The sequence below is a fragment of the Symphalangus syndactylus genome, chromosome 19 (genome assembly GCF_028878055.3).
Source record: "Symphalangus syndactylus isolate Jambi chromosome 19, NHGRI_mSymSyn1-v2.1_pri, whole genome shotgun sequence".
Lineage (NCBI taxonomy): Eukaryota > Metazoa > Chordata > Mammalia > Primates > Hylobatidae > Symphalangus > Symphalangus syndactylus.
The window spans coordinates 73,143,198-73,160,135 of NC_072434.2; the positions used below are offsets into that span (position 1 = coordinate 73,143,198).

At 62.8% G+C, this 16,938-nt stretch overlaps 5 non-coding genes across 5 annotated transcripts; all 5 read right to left on the reverse strand.

The window, feature by feature from the left end:
• Window positions 1–631: 631 nt before the first annotated feature.
• Window positions 632–750, reverse strand: LOC129458973 (5S ribosomal RNA). Its single transcript, XR_008649803.1, has one exon. It is a non-coding gene; the product is annotated as a 5S ribosomal RNA (ribosomal RNA).
• Window positions 751–3,921: 3,171 nt separating this feature from the next.
• On the reverse strand, window positions 3,922–4,040 carry LOC129458975 (5S ribosomal RNA). The gene has a single exon (XR_008649804.1). It is a non-coding gene; the product is annotated as a 5S ribosomal RNA (ribosomal RNA).
• Window positions 4,041–7,217: 3,177 nt separating this feature from the next.
• On the reverse strand, window positions 7,218–7,336 carry LOC129458976 (5S ribosomal RNA). Its single transcript, XR_008649805.1, has one exon. It is a non-coding gene; the product is annotated as a 5S ribosomal RNA (ribosomal RNA).
• Window positions 7,337–10,507: 3,171 nt separating this feature from the next.
• On the reverse strand, window positions 10,508–10,626 carry LOC129458982 (5S ribosomal RNA). The gene has a single exon (XR_008649811.1). It is a non-coding gene; the product is annotated as a 5S ribosomal RNA (ribosomal RNA).
• Window positions 10,627–13,797: 3,171 nt separating this feature from the next.
• Window positions 13,798–13,916, reverse strand: LOC129458977 (5S ribosomal RNA). The gene has a single exon (XR_008649806.1). It is a non-coding gene; the product is annotated as a 5S ribosomal RNA (ribosomal RNA).
• Window positions 13,917–16,938: the final 3,022 nt, after the last annotated feature.

A 16,938-nucleotide genomic window follows, 5' to 3' on the forward strand; every position in this document is an offset into this window, starting at 1 on the left:
CGAATCGCCTGGGCGTTCCGGGAGCGGGAAGGCACCGCGAAGGGCAGGGAACCCGCGTCTGCGCCTTTGGGGTCCGGCCCCCTGCCCTCCCAGGCTGGAGCCGGGCTCCTGGCGGGGCGGCGGCGAGGCGCAAGCGGTGGGATGCTGCTGCCCGGCGTGCAGTAGGGGCGGACCCCCTGCGGGAGGTCCCCGGCGGCGGCGGGGGTGTAGGAGGGCGATGAAGGTTGAGCAGAGTCAGGGGAGGTTGGGAAGCATGGCGACTGTAATGGGAAGGGAGGCCACGGGGAAGCCAAACAAGCCTACAGCAGGCCGGGCGGGCACGGTGGCTCCCGCCAGTATTCCCAGCACTCTGGGAGGCCGAGGCGGGTGGATCACGAGGTCAGGAGATGGAGACCATCCCGGCTAACGGGGTGAAACCCCGTCTCTACGGAAACTACCAAAAATGAGCCGGGCGTGGTGGCGGGCGCCTGCAGTCCCAGCTACTCGGGAGGCTGAGGCAGGAGAATGGCGTGAACCCGGGAGGCGGAGCTTGCAGCGAGCCGAGATGGCGCCACTGCACTCCAGCCTGGGCGACAGAGCGAGACTCCCCGTCTGGAAGAAAAGGAAAGAAAAAGCAAAAAGCCAAGGAAAAGGCCTACAGCACCCGGTATTCCCAGGCGGTCTCCCATCCAAGTACTAACCAGGCCCGACCCTGCTTAGCTTCCGAGAGCAGACGAGATCGGGCGCGTTCAGGGTGGTATGGCCGTAGACGCCGAGAGAGGCGCCCGGCTGCCCCAAGAGCCCGGCCCAGCCACGCCCGCCGGATGCCAGCCGTCACCGCCAGCCCGGGGCCGCGGGGCTAGGATCGCGGAACCCGAGGGCCGCTCGCTCGCGGCCTACCCCAGGCTCCCGCGCTTCCACCACATCGGGCCCGCTCCGAACAGGGAGTGCTCCGAGGCGTCAGGGCCCAGGGCCCACGATCCTGCGACACGCTCCGGTCCTCCGCCCTGCCGCGGAGGTAGCGTTTTGGATCCCTCGCCGCTCAGGGGCTCCTGCGAGGTCCCCTCTTGCCCCACCCACCCAGAGCCGTCAGGGCTGGCCAAGGTCGAACAGCCGGCCCAGCCGCGCGGGGCCTTTCTCTCACAACGCCCCGACCGCGCTCGCTTGTCCCGACCAAGACCCGGCCGGTGGACAAGAGGGCGTGGGGCGTAGCGGGTCGGTGGGTTGCCCTGCTTTGCCCCGGGCTGGCACTAGAGGCGGCGGCCTGATCCTGGGTGAGAGGGGCTGAGAGAAACCCAGACACACCCCACCACCACCAGGCTCAAATCCACTCGCCCACACACAGACACACACGGGGTCCCTCGCACGCGGGCTCGCGCACCGGCACACACACACACACGCACACACACACACACACACACACACACAGAGACACAGGCACAGACACACACACAAAGACACAGAGACACCCACACACGCCCGCACACACGCACACACACACACACACACACACACACACACACACGGCTTGAAGGAGAGCATGGACGAGATGGATGGAGAGATAGAAACCGAGGGCATGAGAGAGACAGCCATCGAGAAAGACAGTGGAGGGGGAGTGTAGGGTCCAGCCCCACAGGGTCTCTCCCCGTGTGTGGAGACCAGAGGTTGTAGAAATAAAGACACAAGACAAAGAGATCAAAGAAAAGACAGCTGGCCCCGGGGTTCCACCACTACCAATGCGCGGAGACCGGTAGTGTCCCCGAATGTCTGGCTGCGCTGTTATTTATTGGATCCAAAGAAAAGGAGCGGGGTAAAGAGTGTGAGTCATCTCCAATGATAGGTAAGATCACGTGGGTCACGTGTCCACTGGACGGGGGGGCCCTTCCCTGCCGGGGAACTGAGGCAGAGAGAGAGAGAGAGGAGACAAAGAGAAAGACAGCTTACGCCATGATTTATGCATATTACAGACTTTTAGTAATTTCACTAAGTCTCTACTGCTACGTAGAAGGCAGAGCCAGGTGTAGAGGACGGAACGTGAAGGCGGACTAGGAGCGTGACCACTGAAGCAGAACATCACCGGGAGACGGTTACGCATCTGGATAAGTGACTGCTGTCAGGCCCTGCAGCAGAGGTGGAGGGGCAGAGTCTTCTCTATACTCCCCCGGGGGAAAGGAGACTCCCTTTCCCGGTCTGCTAAGCAGCGCGTGTTGTTCCTTGACACTTTTCGCTACCGGTAGACCACGGTCCGCCTGGCAACGGGCGTCTTCCCAGACGCCGGCGTCACCGCTAGAGCAAGGAGCCCTTCTGGTGGCCCTGTCTGGGCATCACAGAAGGCTCTCACACTTGTCTTCTGGTCACGCCTCACTGTGCCCTCTCAGCTCCTAACTCTGCATGGCCTGGTTTTTCCTAGGTTATGAGTATACAGCGAGGATTATTAGAATATTGGAATAAAGAGTAATTGCTACAAACTAATGATGACTGCTATTCACATCTCCTCGTATCGGAGATCTGTATCTGGTATAACTCTTCTTGTTTTGTATGTTATTACCCTGGAACAGTTCGTGTCGTCGATCTCTTGCCTCGGCGCCTGGGTGGCTTGCCGCCCTCAGGGGAGGCGGTAAGAGACAGACGGAGAGGCTGAGAGAGAGGGACGGAGAAAGAGCGAGAGACAGAGAGGCCGAGGGAAGACGACAGAAGTAGCGCGAGGTCCAGGGGGAAACCTAGAAGATAGAGGCGGAGGGAGCTAGAGAGCGAGAGAGCGCGATAGAGCCTTAGAGGGGAGGCGCCGGGCTCCCGTAGTAGGCGGCGCCCTTTTGAGCAGGCCGGGAGAGGGTGGAGGGGGCTTGGGCTGCGCCAGAACATGGGGGCCAGGAGGTCCATGCGAGAGGACCAACGGAGCGCTGAGACGGGCTGCTTCCTGGATGAACTGCTTGCTTTGCAGGTGGGTTTCGTAGGCTCCTTCCTTTCTTGGCAGCTCCCCGTGCTCTCGCTGCCTTGCGGGGGCGCCCCGAGATTTGCAGAGTGCGCCCGCCCGTTTGGCGGGAGCCCTGGCACCGGGCGCGGCCGGAGGCCTGGGGCTCTGGCGTGTCCTCGGGACTGGAGTTGACACGAAGTGGGGGGCATTGGGAATCCGGGTGCACAGGGACGGTTGTCCTGGTGGCTGGCCAAGGAATGTCCTTCCCCCGGAGAAAGCAGCCCATGCGTTCTGGAGCCGAGGTCTCGGCTGGCGTCTGTGGCACCCGCTGCCCCTGGCCGCCCCTTCCCCCGGTTCGGAAGGTTGCGACGACGGCGCTGGCGCTCGATGAGTGAATCGAATCGCCTGGGCGTTCCGGGAGCGGGAAGGCACCGCGAAGGGCAGGGAACCCGCGTCTGCGCCTTTGGGGTCCGGCCCCCTGCCCTCCCAGGCTGGAGCCGGGCTCCTGGCGGGGCGGCGGCGAGGCGCAAGCGGTGGGATGCTGCTGCCCGGCGTGCAGTAGGGGCGGACCCCCTGCGGGAGGTCCCCGGCGGCGGCGGGGGTGTAGGAGGGCGATGAAGGTTGAGCAGAGTCAGGGGAGGTTGGGAAGCATGGCGACTGTAATGGGAAGGGAGGCCACGGGGAAGCCAAACAAGCCTACAGCAGGCCGGGCGGGCACGGTGGCTCCCGCCAGTATTCCCAGCACTCTGGGAGGCCGAGGCGGGTGGATCACGAGGTCAGGAGATGGAGACCATCCCGGCTAACGGGGTGAAACCCCGTCTCTACGGAAACTACCAAAAATGAGCCGGGCGTGGTGGCGGGCGCCTGCAGTCCCAGCTACTCGGGAGGCTGAGGCAGGAGAATGGCGTGAACCCGGGAGGCGGAGCTTGCAGCGAGCCGAGATGGCGCCACTGCACTCCAGCCTGGGCGACAGAGCGAGACTCCCCGTCTGGAAGAAAAGGAAAGAAAAAGCAAAAAGCCAAGGAAAAGGCCTACAGCACCCGGTATTCCCAGGCGGTCTCCCATCCAAGTACTAACCAGGCCCGACCCTGCTTAGCTTCCGAGAGCAGACGAGATCGGGCGCGTTCAGGGTGGTATGGCCGTAGACGCCGAGAGAGGCGCCCGGCTGCCCCAAGAGCCCGGCCCAGCCACGCCCGCCGGATGCCAGCCGTCACCGCCAGCCCGGGGCCGCGGGGCTAGGATCGCGGAACCCGAGGGCCGCTCGCTCGCGGCCTACCCCAGGCTCCCGCGCTTCCACCACATCGGGCCCGCTCCGAACAGGGAGTGCTCCGAGGCGTCAGGGCCCAGGGCCCACGATCCTGCGACACGCTCCGGTCCTCCGCCCTGCCGCGGAGGTAGCGTTTTGGATCCCTCGCCGCTCAGGGGCTCCTGCGAGGTCCCCTCTTGCCCCACCCACCCAGAGCCGTCAGGGCTGGCCAAGGTCGAACAGCCGGCCCAGCCGCGCGGGGCCTTTCTCTCACAACGCCCCGACCGCGCTCGCTTGTCCCGACCAAGACCCGGCCGGTGGACAAGAGGGCGTGGGGCGTAGCGGGTCGGTGGGTTGCCCTGCTTTGCCCCGGGCTGGCACTAGAGGCGGCGGCCTGATCCTGGGTGAGAGGGGCTGAGAGAAACCCAGACACACCCCACCACCACCAGGCTCAAATCCACTCGCCCACACACAGACACACACGGGGGCCCTCGCACGCGGGCTCGCGCACCGGCACACACACACACACACACGCACACACACACACACACACACACACAGAGACACAGGCACAGACACACACACAAAGACACAGAGACACCCACACACGCCCGCACACACGCACACACACACACACACACACACACACACACACACACACGGCTTGAAGGAGAGCATGGACGAGATGGATGGAGAGATAGAAACCGAGGGCATGAGAGAGACAGCCATCGAGAAAGACAGTGGAGGGGGAGTGTAGGGTCCAGCCCCACAGGGTCTCTCCCCGTGTGTGGAGACCAGAGGTTGTAGAAATAAAGACACAAGACAAAGAGATCAAAGAAAAGACAGCTGGCCCCGGGGTTCCACCACTACCAATGCGCGGAGACCGGTAGTGTCCCCGAATGTCTGGCTGCGCTGTTATTTATTGGATCCAAAGAAAAGGAGCGGGGTAAAGAGTGTGAGTCATCTCCAATGATAGGTAAGATCACGTGGGTCACGTGTCCACTGGACGGGGGGGCCCTTCCCTGCCGGGGAACTGAGGCAGAGAGAGAGAGAGAGGAGACAAAGAGAAAGACAGCTTACGCCATGATTTATGCATATTACAGACTTTTAGTAATTTCACTAAGTCTCTACTGCTACGTAGAAGGCAGAGCCAGGTGTAGAGGACGGAACGTGAAGGCGGACTAGGAGCGTGACCACTGAAGCAGAACATCACCGGGAGACGGTTACGCATCTGGATAAGTGACTGCTGTCAGGCCCTGCAGCAGAGGTGGAGGGGCAGAGTCTTCTCTATACTCCCCCGGGGGAAAGGAGACTCCCTTTCCCGGTCTGCTAAGCAGCGCGTGTTGTTCCTTGACACTTTTCGCTACCGGTAGACCACGGTCCGCCTGGCAACGGGCGTCTTCCCAGACGCCGGCGTCACCGCTAGAGCAAGGAGCCCTTCTGGTGGCCCTGTCTGGGCATCACAGAAGGCTCTCACACTTGTCTTCTGGTCACGCCTCACTGTGCCCTCTCAGCTCCTAACTCTGCATGGCCTGGTTTTTCCTAGGTTATGAGTATACAGCGAGGATTATTAGAATATTGGAATAAAGAGTAATTGCTACAAACTAATGATGACTGCTATTCACATCTCCTCGTATCGGAGATCTGTATCTGGTATAACTCTTCTTGTTTTGTATGTTATTACCCTGGAACAGTTCGTGTCGTCGATCTCTTGCCTCGGCGCCTGGGTGGCTTGCCGCCCTCAGGGGAGGCGGTAAGAGACAGACGGAGAGGCTGAGAGAGAGGGACGGAGAAAGAGCGAGAGACAGAGAGGCCGAGGGAAGACGACAGAAGTAGCGCGAGGTCCAGGGGGAAACCTAGAAGATAGAGGCGGAGGGAGCTAGAGAGCGAGAGAGCGCGATAGAGCCTTAGAGGGGAGGCGCCGGGCTCCCGTAGTAGGCGGCGCCCTTTTGAGCAGGCCGGGAGAGGGTGGAGGGGGCTTGGGCTGCGCCAGAACATGGGGGCCAGGAGGTCCATGCGAGAGGACCAACGGAGCGCTGAGACGGGCTGCTTCCTGGATGAACTGCTTGCTTTGCAGGTGGGTTTCGTAGGCTCCTTCCTTTCTTGGCACCTCCCCGTGCTCTCGCTGCCTTGCGGGGGCGCCCCGAGATTTGCAGAGTGCGCCCGCCCGTTTGGCGGGAGCCCTGGCACCGGGCGCGGCCGGAGGCCTGGGGCTCTGGCGTGTCCTCGGGACTGGAGTTGACACGAAGTGGGGGGCATTGGGAATCCGGGTGCACAGGGACGGTTGTCCTGGTGGCTGGCCAAGGAATGTCCTTCCCCCGGAGAAAGCAGCCCATGCGTTCTGGAGCCGAGGTCTCGGCTGGCGTCTGTGGCACCCGCTGCCCCTGGCCGCCCCTTCCCCCGGTTCGGAAGGTTGCGACGACGGCGCTGGCGCTCGATGAGTGAATCGAATCGCCTGGGCGTTCCGGGAGCGGGAAGGCACCGCGAAGGGCAGGGAACCCGCGTCTGCGCCTTTGGGGTCCGGCCCCCTGCCCTCCCAGGCTGGAGCCGGGCTCCTGGCGGGGCGGCGGCGAGGCGCAAGCGGTGGGATGCTGCTGCCCGGCGTGCAGTAGGGGCGGACCCCCTGCGGGAGGTCCCCGGCGGCGGCGGGGGTGTAGGAGGGCGATGAAGGTTGAGCAGAGTCAGGGGAGGTTGGGAAGCATGGCGACTGTAATGGGAAGGGAGGCCACGGGGAAGCCAAACAAGCCTACAGCAGGCCGGGCGGGCACGGTGGCTCCCGCCAGTATTCCCAGCACTCTGGGAGGCCGAGGCGGGTGGATCACGAGGTCAGGAGATGGAGACCATCCCGGCTAACGGGGTGAAACCCCGTCTCTACGGAAACTACCAAAAATGAGCCGGGCGTGGTGGCGGGCGCCTGCAGTCCCAGCTACTCGGGAGGCTGAGGCAGGAGAATGGCGTGAACCCGGGAGGCGGAGCTTGCAGCGAGCCGAGATGGCGCCACTGCACTCCAGCCTGGGCGACAGAGCGAGACTCCCCGTCTGGAAGAAAAGGAAAGAAAAAGCAAAAAGCCAAGGAAAAGGCCTACAGCACCCGGTATTCCCAGGCGGTCTCCCATCCAAGTACTAACCAGGCCCGACCCTGCTTAGCTTCCGAGAGCAGACGAGATCGGGCGCGTTCAGGGTGGTATGGCCGTAGACGCCGAGAGAGGCGCCCGGCTGCCCCAAGAGCCCGGCCCAGCCACGCCCGCCGGATGCCAGCCGTCACCGCCAGCCCGGGGCCGCGGGGCTAGGATCGCGGAACCCGAGGGCCGCTCGCTCGCGGCCTACCCCAGGCTCCCGCGCTTCCACCACATCGGGCCCGCTCCGAACAGGGAGTGCTCCGAGGCGTCAGGGCCCAGGGCCCACGATCCTGCGACACGCTCCGGTCCTCCGCCCTGCCGCGGAGGTAGCGTTTTGGATCCCTCGCCGCTCAGGGGCTCCTGCGAGGTCCCCTCTTGCCCCACCCACCCAGAGCCGTCAGGGCTGGCCAAGGTCGAACAGCCGGCCCAGCCGCGCGGGGCCTTTCTCTCACAACGCCCCGACCGCGCTCGCTTGTCCCGACCAAGACCCGGCCGGTGGACAAGAGGGCGTGGGGCGTAGCGGGTCGGTGGGTTGCCCTGCTTTGCCCCGGGCTGGCACTAGAGGCGGCGGCCTGATCCTGGGTGAGAGGGGCTGAGAGAAACCCAGACACACCCCACCACCACCAGGCTCAAATCCACTCGCCCACACACAGACACACACGGGGTCCCTCGCACGCGGGCTCGCGCACCGGCACACACACACACACGCACACACACACACACACACACACACACAGAGACACAGGCACAGACACACACACAAAGACACAGAGACACCCACACACGCCCGCACACACGCACACACACACACACACACACACACACACACACACGGCTTGAAGGAGAGCATGGACGAGATGGATGGAGAGATAGAAACCGAGGGCATGAGAGAGACAGCCATCGAGAAAGACAGTGGAGGGGGAGTGTAGGGTCCAGCCCCACAGGGTCTCTCCCCGTGTGTGGAGACCAGAGGTTGTAGAAATAAAGACACAAGACAAAGAGATCAAAGAAAAGACAGCTGGCCCCGGGGTTCCACCACTACCAATGCGCGGAGACCGGTAGTGTCCCCGAATGTCTGGCTGCGCTGTTATTTATTGGATCCAAAGAAAAGGAGCGGGGTAAAGAGTGTGAGTCATCTCCAATGATAGGTAAGATCACGTGGGTCACGTGTCCACTGGACGGGGGGGCCCTTCCCTGCCGGGGAACTGAGGCAGAGAGAGAGAGAGAGGAGACAAAGAGAAAGACAGCTTACGCCATGATTTATGCATATTACAGACTTTTAGTAATTTCACTAAGTCTCTACTGCTACGTAGAAGGCAGAGCCAGGTGTAGAGGACGGAACGTGAAGGCGGACTAGGAGCGTGACCACTGAAGCAGAACATCACCGGGAGACGGTTACGCATCTGGATAAGTGACTGCTGTCAGGCCCTGCAGCAGAGGTGGAGGGGCAGAGTCTTCTCTATACTCCCCCGGGGGAAAGGAGACTCCCTTTCCCGGTCTGCTAAGCAGCGCGTGTTGTTCCTTGACACTTTTCGCTACCGGTAGACCACGGTCCGCCTGGCAACGGGCGTCTTCCCAGACGCCGGCGTCACCGCTAGAGCAAGGAGCCCTTCTGGTGGCCCTGTCTGGGCATCACAGAAGGCTCTCACACTTGTCTTCTGGTCACGCCTCACTGTGCCCTCTCAGCTCCTAACTCTGCATGGCCTGGTTTTTCCTAGGTTATGAGTATACAGCGAGGATTATTAGAATATTGGAATAAAGAGTAATTGCTACAAACTAATGATGACTGCTATTCACATCTCCTCGTATCGGAGATCTGTATCTGGTATAACTCTTCTTGTTTTGTATGTTATTACCCTGGAACAGTTCGTGTCGTCGATCTCTTGCCTCGGCGCCTGGGTGGCTTGCCGCCCTCAGGGGAGGCGGTAAGAGACAGACGGAGAGGCTGAGAGAGAGGGACGGAGAAAGAGCGAGAGACAGAGAGGCCGAGGGAAGACGACAGAAGTAGCGCGAGGTCCAGGGGGAAACCTAGAAGATAGAGGCGGAGGGAGCTAGAGAGCGAGAGAGCGCGATAGAGCCTTAGAGGGGAGGCGCCGGGCTCCCGTAGTAGGCGGCGCCCTTTTGAGCAGGCCGGGAGAGGGTGGAGGGGGCTTGGGCTGCGCCAGAACATGGGGGCCAGGAGGTCCATGCGAGAGGACCAACGGAGCGCTGAGACGGGCTGCTTCCTGGATGAACTGCTTGCTTTGCAGGTGGGTTTCGTAGGCTCCTTCCTTTCTTGGCACCTCCCCGTGCTCTCGCTGCCTTGCGGGGGCGCCCCGAGATTTGCAGAGTGCGCCCGCCCGTTTGGCGGGAGCCCTGGCACCGGGCGCGGCCGGAGGCCTGGGGCTCTGGCGTGTCCTCGGGACTGGAGTTGACACGAAGTGGGGGGCATTGGGAATCCGGGTGCACAGGGACGGTTGTCCTGGTGGCTGGCCAAGGAATGTCCTTCCCCCGGAGAAAGCAGCCCATGCGTTCTGGAGCCGAGGTCTCGGCTGGCGTCTGTGGCACCCGCTGCCCCTGGCCGCCCCTTCCCCCGGTTCGGAAGGTTGCGACGACGGCGCTGGCGCTCGATGAGTGAATCGAATCGCCTGGGCGTTCCGGGAGCGGGAAGGCACCGCGAAGGGCAGGGAACCCGCGTCTGCGCCTTTGGGGTCCGGCCCCCTGCCCTCCCAGGCTGGAGCCGGGCTCCTGGCGGGGCGGCGGCGAGGCGCAAGCGGTGGGATGCTGCTGCCCGGCGTGCAGTAGGGGCGGACCCCCTGCGGGAGGTCCCCGGCGGCGGCGGGGGTGTAGGAGGGCGATGAAGGTTGAGCAGAGTCAGGGGAGGTTGGGAAGCATGGCGACTGTAATGGGAAGGGAGGCCACGGGGAAGCCAAACAAGCCTACAGCAGGCCGGGCGGGCACGGTGGCTCCCGCCAGTATTCCCAGCACTCTGGGAGGCCGAGGCGGGTGGATCACGAGGTCAGGAGATGGAGACCATCCCGGCTAACGGGGTGAAACCCCGTCTCTACGGAAACTACCAAAAATGAGCCGGGCGTGGTGGCGGGCGCCTGCAGTCCCAGCTACTCGGGAGGCTGAGGCAGGAGAATGGCGTGAACCCGGGAGGCGGAGCTTGCAGCGAGCCGAGATGGCGCCACTGCACTCCAGCCTGGGCGACAGAGCGAGACTCCCCGTCTGGAAGAAAAGGAAAGAAAAAGCAAAAAGCCAAGGAAAAGGCCTACAGCACCCGGTATTCCCAGGCGGTCTCCCATCCAAGTACTAACCAGGCCCGACCCTGCTTAGCTTCCGAGAGCAGACGAGACCGGGCGCGTTCAGGGTGGTATGGCCGTAGACGCCGAGAGAGGCGCCCGGCTGCCCCAAGAGCCCGGCCCAGCCACGCCCGCCGGATGCCAGCCGTCACCGCCAGCCCGGGGCCGCGGGGCTAGGATCGCGGAACCCGAGGGCCGCTCGCTCGCGGCCTACCCCAGGCTCCCGCGCTTCCACCACATCGGGCCCGCTCCGAACAGGGAGTGCTCCGAGGCGTCAGGGCCCAGGGCCCACGATCCTGCGACACGCTCCGGTCCTCCGCCCTGCCGCGGAGGTAGCGTTTTGGATCCCTCGCCGCTCAGGGGCTCCTGCGAGGTCCCCTCTTGCCCCACCCACCCAGAGCCGTCAGGGCTGGCCAAGGTCGAACAGCCGGCCCAGCCGCGCGGGGCCTTTCTCTCACAACGCCCCGACCGCGCTCGCTTGTCCCGACCAAGACCCGGCCGGTGGACAAGAGGGCGTGGGGCGTAGCGGGTCGGTGGGTTGCCCTGCTTTGCCCCGGGCTGGCACTAGAGGCGGCGGCCTGATCCTGGGTGAGAGGGGCTGAGAGAAACCCAGACACACCCCACCACCACCAGGCTCAAATCCACTCGCCCACACACAGACACACACGGGGGCCCTCGCACGCGGGCTCGCGCACCGGCACACACACACACACACGCACACACACACACACACACACACACACAGAGACACAGGCACAGACACACACACAAAGACACAGAGACACCCACACACGCCCGCACACACACACACACACACACACACACACACACACACACACGGCTTGAAGGAGAGCATGGACGAGATGGATGGAGAGATAGAAACCGAGGGCATGAGAGAGACAGCCATCGAGAAAGACAGTGGAGGGGGAGTGTAGGGTCCAGCCCCACAGGGTCTCTCCCCGTGTGTGGAGACCAGAGGTTGTAGAAATAAAGACACAAGACAAAGAGATCAAAGAAAAGACAGCTGGCCCCGGGGTTCCACCACTACCAATGCGCGGAGACCGGTAGTGTCCCCGAATGTCTGGCTGCGCTGTTATTTATTGGATCCAAAGAAAAGGAGCGGGGTAAAGAGTGTGAGTCATCTCCAATGATAGGTAAGATCACGTGGGTCACGTGTCCACTGGACGGGGGGGCCCTTCCCTGCCGGGGAACTGAGGCAGAGAGAGAGAGAGAGGAGACAAAGAGAAAGACAGCTTACGCCATGATTTATGCATATTACAGACTTTTAGTAATTTCACTAAGTCTCTACTGCTACGTAGAAGGCAGAGCCAGGTGTAGAGGACGGAACGTGAAGGCGGACTAGGAGCGTGACCACTGAAGCAGAACATCACCGGGAGACGGTTACGCATCTGGATAAGTGACTGCTGTCAGGCCCTGCAGCAGAGGTGGAGGGGCAGAGTCTTCTCTATACTCCCCCGGGGGAAAGGAGACTCCCTTTCCCGGTCTGCTAAGCAGCGCGTGTTGTTCCTTGACACTTTTCGCTACCGGTAGACCACGGTCCGCCTGGCAACGGGCGTCTTCCCAGACGCCGGCGTCACCGCTAGAGCAAGGAGCCCTTCTGGTGGCCCTGTCTGGGCATCACAGAAGGCTCTCACACTTGTCTTCTGGTCACGCCTCACTGTGCCCTCTCAGCTCCTAACTCTGCATGGCCTGGTTTTTCCTAGGTTATGAGTATACAGCGAGGATTATTAGAATATTGGAATAAAGAGTAATTGCTACAAACTAATGATGACTGCTATTCACATCTCCTCGTATCGGAGATCTGTATCTGGTATAACTCTTCTTGTTTTGTATGTTATTACCCTGGAACAGTTCGTGTCGTCGATCTCTTGCCTCGGCGCCTGGGTGGCTTGCCGCCCTCAGGGGAGGCGGTAAGAGACAGACGGAGAGGCTGAGAGAGAGGGACGGAGAAAGAGCGAGAGACAGAGAGGCCGAGGGAAGACGACAGAAGTAGCGCGAGGTCCAGGGGGAAACCTAGAAGATAGAGGCGGAGGGAGCTAGAGAGCGAGAGAGCGCGATAGAGCCTTAGAGGGGAGGCGCCGGGCTCCCGTAGTAGGCGGCGCCCTTTTGAGCAGGCCGGGAGAGGGTGGAGGGGGCTTGGGCTGCGCCAGAACATGGGGGCCAGGAGGTCCATGCGAGAGGACCAACGGAGCGCTGAGACGGGCTGCTTCCTGGATGAACTGCTTGCTTTGCAGGTGGGTTTCGTAGGCTCCTTCCTTTCTTGGCACCTCCCCGTGCTCTCGCTGCCTTGCGGGGGCGCCCCGAGATTTGCAGAGTGCGCCCGCCCGTTTGGCGGGAGCCCTGGCACCGGGCGCGGCCGGAGGCCTGGGGCTCTGGCGTGTCCTCGGGACTGGAGTTGACACGAAGTGGGGGGCATTGGGAATCCGGGTGCACAGGGACGGTTGTCCTGGTGGCTGGCCAAGGAATGTCCTTCCCCCGGAGAAAGCAGCCCATGCGTTCTGGAGCCGAGGTCTCGGCTGGCGTCTGTGGCACCCGCTGCCCCTGGCCGCCCCTTCCCCCGGTTCGGAAGGTTGCGACGACGGCGCTGGCGCTCGATGAGTGAATCGAATCGCCTGGGCGTTCCGGGAGCGGGAAGGCACCGCGAAGGGCAGGGAACCCGCGTCTGCGCCTTTGGGGTCCGGCCCCCTGCCCTCCCAGGCTGGAGCCGGGCTCCTGGCGGGGCGGCGGCGAGGCGCAAGCGGTGGGATGCTGCTGCCCGGCGTGCAGTAGGGGCGGACCCCCTGCGGGAGGTCCCCGGCGGCGGCGGGGGTGTAGGAGGGCGATGAAGGTTGAGCAGAGTCAGGGGAGGTTGGGAAGCATGGCGACTGTAATGGGAAGGGAGGCCACGGGGAAGCCAAACAAGCCTACAGCAGGCCGGGCGGGCACGGTGGCTCCCGCCAGTATTCCCAGCACTCTGGGAGGCCGAGGCGGGTGGATCACGAGGTCAGGAGATGGAGACCATCCCGGCTAACGGGGTGAAACCCCGTCTCTACGGAAACTACCAAAAATGAGCCGGGCGTGGTGGCGGGCGCCTGCAGTCCCAGCTACTCGGGAGGCTGAGGCAGGAGAATGGCGTGAACCCGGGAGGCGGAGCTTGCAGCGAGCCGAGATGGCGCCACTGCACTCCAGCCTGGGCGACAGAGCGAGACTCCCCGTCTGGAAGAAAAGGAAAGAAAAAGCAAAAAGCCAAGGAAAAGGCCTACAGCACCCGGTATTCCCAGGCGGTCTCCCATCCAAGTACTAACCAGGCCCGACCCTGCTTAGCTTCCGAGAGCAGACGAGATCGGGCGCGTTCAGGGTGGTATGGCCGTAGACGCCGAGAGAGGCGCCCGGCTGCCCCAAGAGCCCGGCCCAGCCACGCCCGCCGGATGCCAGCCGTCACCGCCAGCCCGGGGCCGCGGGGCTAGGATCGCGGAACCCGAGGGCCGCTCGCTCGCGGCCTACCCCAGGCTCCCGCGCTTCCACCACATCGGGCCCGCTCCGAACAGGGAGTGCTCCGAGGCGTCAGGGCCCAGGGCCCACGATCCTGCGACACGCTCCGGTCCTCCGCCCTGCCGCGGAGGTAGCGTTTTGGATCCCTCGCCGCTCAGGGGCTCCTGCGAGGTCCCCTCTTGCCCCACCCACCCAGAGCCGTCAGGGCTGGCCAAGGTCGAACAGCCGGCCCAGCCGCGCGGGGCCTTTCTCTCACAACGCCCCGACCGCGCTCGCTTGTCCCGACCAAGACCCGGCCGGTGGACAAGAGGGCGTGGGGCGTAGCGGGTCGGTGGGTTGCCCTGCTTTGCCCCGGGCTGGCACTAGAGGCGGCGGCCTGATCCTGGGTGAGAGGGGCTGAGAGAAACCCAGACACACCCCACCACCACCAGGCTCAAATCCACTCGCCCACACACAGACACACACGGGGGCCCTCGCACGCGGGCTCGCGCACCGGCACACACACACACACACACGCACACACACACACACACACACACACAGAGACACAGGCACAGACACACACACAAAGACACAGAGACACCCACACACGCCCGCACACACGCACACACACACACACACACACACACACACACACACACACGGCTTGAAGGAGAGCATGGACGAGATGGATGGAGAGATAGAAACCGAGGGCATGAGAGAGACAGCCATCGAGAAAGACAGTGGAGGGGGAGTGTAGGGTCCAGCCCCACAGGGTCTCTCCCCGTGTGTGGAGACCAGAGGTTGTAGAAATAAAGACACAAGACAAAGAGATCAAAGAAAAGACAGCTGGCCCCGGGGTTCCACCACTACCAATGCGCGGAGACCGGTAGTGTCCCCGAATGTCTGGCTGCGCTGTTATTTATTGGATCCAAAGAAAAGGAGCGGGGTAAAGAGTGTGAGTCATCTCCAATGATAGGTAAGATCACGTGGGTCACGTGTCCACTGGACGGGGGGGCCCTTCCCTGCCGGGGAACTGAGGCAGAGAGAGAGAGAGAGGAGACAAAGAGAAAGACAGCTTACGCCATGATTTATGCATATTACAGACTTTTAGTAATTTCACTAAGTCTCTACTGCTACGTAGAAGGCAGAGCCAGGTGTAGAGGACGGAACGTGAAGGCGGACTAGGAGCGTGACCACTGAAGCAGAACATCACCGGGAGACGGTTACGCATCTGGATAAGTGACTGCTGTCAGGCCCTGCAGCAGAGGTGGAGGGGCAGAGTCTTCTCTATACTCCCCCGGGGGAAAGGAGACTCCCTTTCCCGGTCTGCTAAGCAGCGCGTGTTGTTCCTTGACACTTTTCGCTACCGGTAGACCACGGTCCGCCTGGCAACGGGCGTCTTCCCAGACGCCGGCGTCACCGCTAGAGCAAGGAGCCCTTCTGGTGGCCCTGTCTGGGCATCACAGAAGGCTCTCACACTTGTCTTCTGGTCACGCCTCACTGTGCCCTCTCAGCTCCTAACTCTGCATGGCCTGGTTTTTCCTAGGTTATGAGTATACAGCGAGGATTATTAGAATATTGGAATAAAGAGTAATTGCTACAAACTAATGATGACTGCTATTCACATCTCCTCGTATCGGAGATCTGTATCTGGTATAACTCTTCTTGTTTTGTATGTTATTACCCTGGAACAGTTCGTGTCGTCGATCTCTTGCCTCGGCGCCTGGGTGGCTTGCCGCCCTCAGGGGAGGCGGTAAGAGACAGACGGAGAGGCTGAGAGAGAGGGACGGAGAAAGAGCGAGAGACAGAGAGGCCGAGGGAAGACGACAGAAGTAGCGCGAGGTCCAGGGGGAAACCTAGAAGATAGAGGCGGAGGGAGCTAGAGAGCGAGAGAGCGCGATAGAGCCTTAGAGGGGAGGCGCCGGGCTCCCGTAGTAGGCGGCGCCCTTTTGAGCAGGCCGGGAGAGGGTGGAGGGGGCTTGGGCTGCGCCAGAACATGGGGGCCAGGAGGTCCATGCGAGAGGACCAACGGAGCGCTGAGACGGGCTGCTTCCTGGATGAACTGCTTGCTTTGCAGGTGGGTTTCGTAGGCTCCTTCCTTTCTTGGCACCTCCCCGTGCTCTCGCTGCCTTGCGGGGGCGCCCCGAGATTTGCAGAGTGCGCCCGCCCGTTTGGCGGGAGCCCTGGCACCGGGCGCGGCCGGAGGCCTGGGGCTCTGGCGTGTCCTCGGGACTGGAGTTGACACGAAGTGGGGGGCATTGGGAATCCGGGTGCACAGGGACGGTTGTCCTGGTGGCTGGCCAAGGAATGTCCTTCCCCCGGAGAAAGCAGCCCATGCGTTCTGGAGCCGAGGTCTCGGCTGGCGTCTGTGGCACCCGCTGCCCCTGGCCGCCCCTTCCCCCGGTTCGGAAGGTTGCGACGACGGCGCTGGCGCTCGATGAGTGAATCGAATCGCCTGGGCGTTCCGGGAGCGGGAAGGCACCGCGAAGGGCAGGGAACCCGCGTCTGCGCCTTTGGGGTCCGGCCCCCTGCCCTCCCAGGCTGGAGCCGGGCTCCTGGCGGGGCGGCGGCGAGGCGCAAGCGGTGGGATGCTGCTGCCCGGCGTGCAGTAGGGGCGGACCCCCTGCGGGAGGTCCCCGGCGGCGGCGGGGGTGTAGGAGGGCGATGAAGGTTGAGCAGAGTCAGGGGAGGTTGGGAAGCATGGCGACTGTAATGGGAAGGGAGGCCACGGGGAAGCCAAACAAGCCTACAGCAGGCCGGGCGGGCACGGTGGCTCCCGCCAGTATTCCCAGCACTCTGGGAGGCCGAGGCGGGTGGATCACGAGGTCAGGAGATGGAGACCATCCCGGCTAACGGGGTGAAACCCCGTCTCTACGGAAACTACCAAAAATGAGCCGGGCGTGGTGGCGGGCGCCTGCAGTCC